The following is an 8,424-nucleotide window of genomic DNA, read 5'->3' as shown; positions in this document are numbered from 1 at the left end:
TTGATCTTCCCTAGTATAACAATAATCAATATTGTTTTTCTTTCCACTTAAGGACTTTGGAGCAATCTATTGCCTTTTCCCAGAATGTTTCTCCTCTTATTTTAGCTTGGTTAATTCTCGGTGCTATTTCGGAGTCCAAATCAAATGCCTTTGCCTCAGAGAAGCCATCTCTGACCCTCTAGTCAGATTTACCTATTCTGTGCTTTCATAGCACTCACTATTTACACTTCACATTAATTTTCAAAATTTTATTTTTAAAAGTATGGAATTAATTGCAGTATTCTTTATAATAGCCAAGATAAGGGAACAACCTAAGTGTCCATCAACAGACGAATGGATAAAGAAGACGTGGATATTTCTCAGAAAAAAAAAAAAAAAAAAAAAAAAAAGAGATCTTGGCATTGCAACAACATGGATGGACCGAGAGGGCTAAGTGAAATAAGTCAGAGAAAGAAATACCATATGATTTCATCTACGTGTGAAATCTAAAAAACAAAGCAAACAAATGAAAAAACAAACAAACAGAAATAGACTCACAGAGAACAAAGTGGTGGTTGCCAGAGGGAGGAGAGTGGGGGGGTGCGTGACATAGGTGAAAGGGATAGAGATATATAAACTTCCGGTTATAAAACAAATCAGTCATGGAGATAAAAAGTGCAGCATAAGGAATATAGTCAACAATACTGTCATAACTTTGTTTAGTGACAGATGGTAGCTACACTTACCATGCTGAGCATTTTGCAATATATATAATTTTGAATCATTTTGTTGTGTAGCTGAAACTAATACAATATTTTATGTCAATGAAACTTCAATAAACTTCCTTTTTTTAAATTATGTAATTATTTAGTTAATACCTATCTTCCTAGCTTAGAATGTCAGCTTCATGAGGGCAGGACCCGAGTGCATCTTGCTCAGTACTGATCTGTGGCAGTTAATCACAGAGCCTTACACATAGTAGGGGATCAACTGAATAAAGAAACGATGGAAGAAAGAGCTGATGTGCTTTGAGATTCCTTGTTCCTAAGAATAGTTTGTTTGGATTCCATGGCCAGAAAATTTTCGGGCCAAAATGCTTTACTGATAATGGCCACTCGTGGCTGGATTCAATATTTTACTACAGTCTGTTAAGAGACACTGAACTGGGTAGGGAGGACCATCGCTCACCATGATGTGGGCGTGGAGAGGAAAGAGAATGTAGATAGCTGAGTGGGCGGGGGGGGGGGGCACAGGTGGATGAGTTAATTTTTTTCAAACAGCCACTCTATTCATTAGCAAGAATGAAGTTTTTCTACCTTCATCCCTATAAAGATAATGGGAGATTGATAATTCCTTTTTTTTTTTTTTTTTTTTTTTTAAGGGCAAGTTCTTCAGTCCCTTTGAAGGAAAGTGCTATATAAGATCATGACGTTATTTTTGACTAATCAAAGGGAAAAATGTCAGGCTAACATCAAGGACAATGCTTTTGATAATTTTTTAAAAGGTTATGCATGCTATCCTTTATTCTGCAGTCAATTAGACTCCTTCATTTTTAACATAAAACTGAGCAGCTGATACTTCTCTTTGTAATGGCATTTTCTTACCAGGAAAAATTGAGGTTATTTTTCCAATGAATTATTAGAAAGGACCAGCCACCCATCCATAAAAACTCATAAGACCACTATATCCCCTCTTTGGCATTTTAAAACATTTTAATTAGCTTAGTAATGTTTTTGAGATCTACTCAGTTTAGGGTATTTCCAAAAATACATAAATAAAGGTTTACCCTGAGGCTTCCAATTAAGCTAAAGCAAGTTTCATTTCCCTGAAATGTTATTTCTTCTTTGACTTTTGAATACGATGATCATTAAAAATCCTTTCCAGGCTCAGAATATTATCCACTCATTTTCCTTTCTAGACATTAAATGGCTTTTAATCTTCATTTGTTGTGGGCTATCTTTGAACTGATCAGCCAAGAAGCACCACAGAAAACCAGAAGGAAGCAAGTAAATTAAATAAAATCCACGATACATATATCAAATTATCATGTTGTACCGCTAAAGCCAATACACTGTTACGCATCAATTATATCATTAAGTAATTTATTAATCTCAGGAAGCTTCCCAAAGGGTCGTTTGTTAAAATATATGTGGTCAATGTCATGTGTGTAAACTAAAAGCAGCACCTTAATGAAAATAATGGAATTATTTACCCTTATTGATAATGACAGAGTTCTTAGTGGCCGATAATTATAAAATTATGATATAATATTCATTTATTTAATCAGAAATAAATTTGTGAGCCAAAGCAGATGAAAAGTAAGTTCATGAATAAACAGAATTTCTCTCTCCTTTAATCTGGCTTAACTATGATTGCAGGCCTTTTTTGGGGAGGTAATCAGAGCACACGCCAGGCCTCTCAGAATTCCAGAGGTATACCTGGCGTACACTCACGCTAGTAAGCTTGGTCTCCACTGTGATATTTCGTGATTAGCAGAACAGGGATTAGAAGCATATCAACTTAAATATTAAAAGTGCTGTGACTTTGTTTTGTGGTCCCTAAGCTGGTGACACTTGACCGATTGGTTAAAGCCATTGCTTAATTTAGAAAAGAAAATGATCTTGTAAATAATATTTAGTTTTCCACTCAAGGATATGGCATTACCCCTTATTTATTCAAGTTGTTTGGCTCTCGTGGAGGTTTTGGCTGGAGCCTAAGCCAGGCACACCTTTGGAATCCTGACAGGTCTGGGAGCATCTGAGAAAATGATGGGTTAGTCTCCCTGAGGCTTGACTTGCACGAGAGAATGAGGCATCTACTGGAATAGAATGGCTTCTCAGGGAAGAGTGTCAGGCAACAAGTTAAATCAATAACAAACCCTTGGACACAGATGGAGAACAGGCAACCCTGAGAGGTCTGAACAGAGCACAAGATTTATCTCCTGTTACAGTCATGTTCCCTCCTCTGCATTTTTTATTCATATTTCAATTTTTTTAGGGGAGAAACGGAGATCCAAAGGAGAAAACACTATGTTCCTACAAACTGCTCAGGTCATCAGGTCACAAGCATATTTCCCTGGTACTCATCTAACCGATTACAATCCCAAGCGAGTGGGGTGGAGGGTCCTCTCTAGTCATCACCACAGAACGCAGTCCGACACTGAACACAGAAGACGTAGCAGCTGAGCAAGACTTGAACCACTGGGCACAGGAAGTGGCTGGTCAGCCCAGTGGAGGTGGCGGCTGAGCCTTGCAGTGCGAGGTACAGGGACATTGCCTGGGAAAGTGGTTTGCCCACCAAAGGAAGCTGGAGTGCCTCGGCGGGGAAGAGTGGAATTTTGAGAGAAGTGCAATAACAGAGGAATGAGCACCTGGTGGAAATGGAAGTGGTGCTGTCGTGTGCTCATCTCTGGAAGTCGTGAATGGAGGAACACGACTCAGCTGCAGGTCCTGGGAAGTGTTGAGGGGCTTCTAGTTAGTTCTAGGTAGAGGGAAGAACACTGCCAAAGGGAAGCAGAGCAGGAAGGGAAATTGCTGTATGGGTCCTGGCTTCTCAGCTCATGTGAGACATTCCCTGGGGACGTCCGGATGAAGTGGGGTGGATGGAAGGAGAAATTTTGTAGAAGAAATTCTCAAAGAGCAGGTGGGACAAGTGTCTATGAATGTGGCTTATTGATATTGTGAAATGTAATTTTATTTTATCTATTTTTATTTATTTTTTTTTTGTGTGTGTGAAATGTAATTTTAATTTCTGAGTTGGAGTCCTCTGGAGAAACAAGGCCATAGGACTGTATGCAGCTTTCATAAAGCCTCAAATATCATCGAGGTTGGTTGGATTTTTGACCTACAGTGAGTTGGATTTCTTTTTCCTGGTTTGTACTTTATGTTCCATCTATTTCTTAGAGCAAACAAAAATTTGGAAAAAAAAAACCCATGAAATTATTAGAATAAAATACAACAAAAGAATAAATATAAGAAGTGTCAAAAACTAAGGTAAGAGTGACAGTGGAGCAGGAAATAAAAAAAGAATATATGTATTTTTAAGAACTACAAAGTTTCAGTGTACTTTAAATGCTACAATTGGGTGTAAAAATAAGTTTTGAACCTTCTAGTAGTCAAAAGGACAAACAAGTATGGTAGGTTTAACACTTTTATGTTTTCAGGTGATAGTACCCTCATTTTAAGTTACCGTTGAACGCTTTTTGTTTTCTCTTACAAACCACACACAAACCCGTCTCATTTAAATGACTCAAGCTGTACAAAATATATACAACGAGACAAGGATTCTATTTCCTTCTGTCAGAAATACTCTAACAGATGATATATGGCCTTGCTTTTTTTTTCCTATGTACTTTTGTCTGTCAAACTAAAGGGTGAGGCCTTAGAAGATATCTGTTTGAGAAGGCTTCCCTACAGGGTTTCTGACTTGAGCAAGCCTTAATCCTGAGGGTTGCAGTTTCAATATATTGAAACAAAAGTTGAAAGCTTATAGTTAAAATGCTAATATTTTCCTTGAGTGTAGAAGAATGAAGATAATTTAGAATTTTTTCTCGAAGATTCCTGTATATTTCAAATGTTCTACATTAACAACGTATTATATTTTAATTTTTTTTTAAATTGTCAATTTCAGTAAGTCATACCAGTTTTCAAGGACACAAATGGGGAAAAAAAAAGACTTTAAGGAAGAGGTTTAAATTTTAGGCCAGTTGGTAATGTTTGGAGAGTAAAAAAATCTATTAGAGGTTTATATAAATTATTAATCCATATTAACATGCTGCATACAGCTTATTTTTTTGTTTTATGAATAATTTCTGATTTCTTAATAGTCAATTCACAGCCCCAGTTTGAGACTTATTTTGTTCTCCATACTCAGATTTAGTTTCTGCATAAATGTATTATTTAAGCATTTAGGGCCCACAAAACAACTTAGAAGTCATAGCATTAGGGATATTCTTTTGTATTACTCCATGAACTCTGTACAGATCATATCATATCACTTATCCATTTATTGAAATTAAATTCTTTACAACTAATGTTTACTGAGCATCTACTATATGCCAAACATTTTGCTAGATACCAATAATATCTAGCAAAGATAAATATAGATCCTGCCTTCAAGCCCAGTGATAAAAATCAATTACTCAGATGACTGAAGGTTAATACGTTGAGTGGCTCTGGTATAGACAGATGCAAAATCAATCAGTCAATCAATCAACAACAACAACAACAAAACACTGAAGAAAGACAACATAAATTCTAGTTAAGGTAAAATTGTCTGTGGCCTGGCTTATTTTTCTTCCTTAGTAATATTATATAGATTCTTCATTACAGGATAGGTTAAAAATACATGAAAATGAACAAGGGATGCTTTATAATTTTCCTTTTGTGTTTGGAGCCCTAAATAGTATGTCCTATAGTGAGGCTTTGCCTGTAGAGTTTTCCCCTGCTAGTAACAGTTCTCTAGACTTTGAATCAAAATTTAACAGTTTCCTTTTTATTTATTTTTTTAACAGATCAGCCCAAATCTGAATTCACCAGTGTGGTTCCACCGAAGCCTTCTGGGCTCCATTCCACAGTGCAGTACGAGTTAAGGTCTTTCTGATCGCAGCATATTGTGGACTGGTATTTGTATAGCTTCATTTTGCTGCGTAGGTTCACAACCAAGCTGTGATCTGCATGAGATCCAAGTAGGGAGCTAGTTCATTTGAAAAGAATTAAGATCCAGTGGAGAATTAGCGGATGAAAACAAAAGGTTTGCTTAACCAAGTGAAGTGCTTATAGAGCAACAATTACGTGTACAAGTTTTATCCTTCATGTTTCTTAGTCACGAGTGCTGATCCATGCAGCAGTTTTCTTACGAGGCTCCAAAAAATACTAATTACAGGAGGAGGGTTATTCTATCTGCTATAACTATATTCTGACAGATTACACCATAAAGAAGTTTACCAGGGTGAATGGTCCAACGCCTACTCAGCACACTAGCAAGAGCAGTTCTCTTCTAGAAACCTGAGCTCCGATGAAAGCGTCTTCCAAGGTTCCAAAGCACAGCACCTTGGATAAATCCAGCGAAGCCCACTTTTTTTTGGGAAATATTGGCTGAGTTGCATTGCATTGGTACCATAAGACTTATTTGAGTTACAACAAGGCTTGAATGTCTGAAGAAGTCCTTAGAGTAGATCTGACTTCTATTTGCAGCTCTAAGAAATGAGGGTTTTTTATTATTATTATTCTTTTTTTATTATTTTTATTATTATTTTATTATTTTTTAAATTATTCTTTTATTCTTCTTATTATTATTCTTTTAATCTCATTAATTGTACGATGTACGTGTTCTGATTCACTTCTATCTTGGCGAGGGTTTGATGAAATATGTTATTAGTGTCATTTAAAATAGTGAACTTGTTTATCACCTGCATAATTTTAATCTTTGCATGCAAGTAATCTTTGAAAAGTTGAGGTGGGAATGAAAATTAATATCTCATGGTCTCTTGTTCTGGTCTGAGGTTTAAAAACAAAGAGTGATAAGAATTTAATTGTTATAGTGATTGACTCTTCTCAATCACTATCACTAGTAAGGCATGTAGAAAGAGATGGAGGAAATAAACTCTTAAATAAGAGCAAATGGGGACTATGGAGATTGGCAGGTTCCAGAATGTTAACTGAGGTTCACTGGTTTCAAAATAATTCCTTCCCCCAGAAGTCGAAGGTGATTTTATACTTATGGGTAAATACCAAGAAGAGTTCAGATACTACAAAAGAAGATTGTATGAAGATTTCCTAGATGAACATGGCTGTCGTCTGAACCATGCTGACCATGGGCCTGGGGGTATGGCAAATTCCTTTCAGCAAAATAGTAGGATCTCTGGCCCAGAGTGAGCCAGCAACTTTAGGGGCATGTCATGAAAAGACAAGAGGCTCTTCAAAATTAAAATTTAGGCTCAAGGATACAATTTAATCACCAATCTGGCTTGGCAATCTGTTAATGGGCTCAGTAGGAATGTTCTAAGAATATGGATGAGAAAAAGGAAATGCCAAGGGAACAGAGAGAAAATACCAGATGGAGAACAAGGAACCCAGGACTCATATCGGTAATAGCAGCTTCGTCCTAAAAACTCGTTAAGAATCTTTTCAAGGTTCCTATTAACAGGTTTTGGAGACTCTGCCCAAACTCTTACATGGAAAGGAACCGGCTTGAAATGAGGAGGAAGGGTGCGTACAAAGGCCATCAACATGAACCAACTGATTTGTACATCTAACTGGCTGCTACCTGTAATTACTACTTGGGATATTGTGTTGGCTATTTATTGGGTTTAAGCAGGTATTCAACTACGATGAGTTAAATTTGCAGATATTAGGTGATTTTCGAGGGACCTGAGACCAGAAGCTTCATTTCTCACTGAACCTTCCCTTGATTGCTTTTACGTGATCTAAATTCTGTGGCTTGTTGGCAACGGTCCATCTCTGCTCTCACAGAATATGTGCCTGTGGTATTTGATAGATAACATGGCTTAAGGTTGTGAAATCTTATTTTTATCATGAATTTATGCTCATCCACCCCCCCCCCCACACACACACACACAACCTTATCTTCAGTTATCCCCAACTGCGGACCGTTTCTCTAGGAAACGCTGACTTTGGCTGACTTTTGTTCACAGTTTCAGCTGACTTCGGGTGCCTTTGATCATTCATTTTCATGATGTTCCAACCTGAAGCCAGAGGCTTAGACAAGGGAAGACTCTGGTTTGTGGAGACCTGGAGTCCTGAAAAGAGTGCTGAGTCTGGCCTGAGGGACAAAAGAGAGTGTAGGGGCCCCGGAGGAAGCAATAAGAATAGGGGAACAAATAGCCAAATAAGAGGTGACATCTGGAGGGGACCGCCCCCTAGGGATCAGGCCTAACAAATGTAGTAAAGCGTAGCTTCCATCACTCACACAACGCGTGGATGTGAACTTATTCCTGGTGGTTTTCCACCTCACCCCACCCCTCCTTTTTGGGTTACCTTTCTGATGTGGCCTTTGGAGGCATTTCAGTGTGCTGTTTGATTGCTCTGTGCTGAATAAAGACATTCACAGTTTCCCATCCATGCAGAGCTCATACCCTTCATTCCATCAAACTGCAAAATAATTATGTGGTGGAATCAAGTGTGTATAACTCATTCCCTCGTGTCCACCCCCACTACCCCACCTTCCATTGCCCCTACTTCATCAAGCTCCTGAATCATTTTAAAGCCTCCTCTGACCCTGGCTTGCTACAGGTTGCTACCAGGGCAAGCAACACCACAAAATAATGCTTTCATTATATATTGTTGCTCCGTCTAAAAAATCTACTGGGGCTTCTGTTACTTATAAGATTTAGTTTTTTTTTTTTTTTTTTTTTCCGGTGGTTGTTTTAATTTAGCCTTCTGTCTACTAAAACCTCTTCCTAGTCTTTTCTCCTTCCACTCCTAT

General features: G+C 37.7%; 1 long non-coding RNA gene across 1 annotated transcript; it reads left to right on the top strand.

The window, feature by feature from the left end:
* Positions 1–3,012: 3,012 nt before the first annotated feature.
* On the top strand, positions 3,013–8,058 carry LOC140614414 (uncharacterized). Its single transcript, XR_012015276.1, has 2 exons — positions 3,013–3,827; positions 5,492–8,058. It is a non-coding gene; the product is annotated as an uncharacterized lncRNA (long non-coding RNA).
* The last annotated feature ends 366 nt before the right edge of the window (positions 8,059–8,424 follow it).

The sequence above is a fragment of the Canis lupus genome, chromosome 22 (genome assembly GCF_048164855.1).
Source record: "Canis lupus baileyi chromosome 22, mCanLup2.hap1, whole genome shotgun sequence".
Classification (NCBI taxonomy): domain Eukaryota; kingdom Metazoa; phylum Chordata; class Mammalia; order Carnivora; family Canidae; genus Canis; species Canis lupus.
The sequence above is the reverse complement of the archived record's forward strand: the minus strand, read 5'-3'. Positions and strand labels throughout refer to the sequence as shown.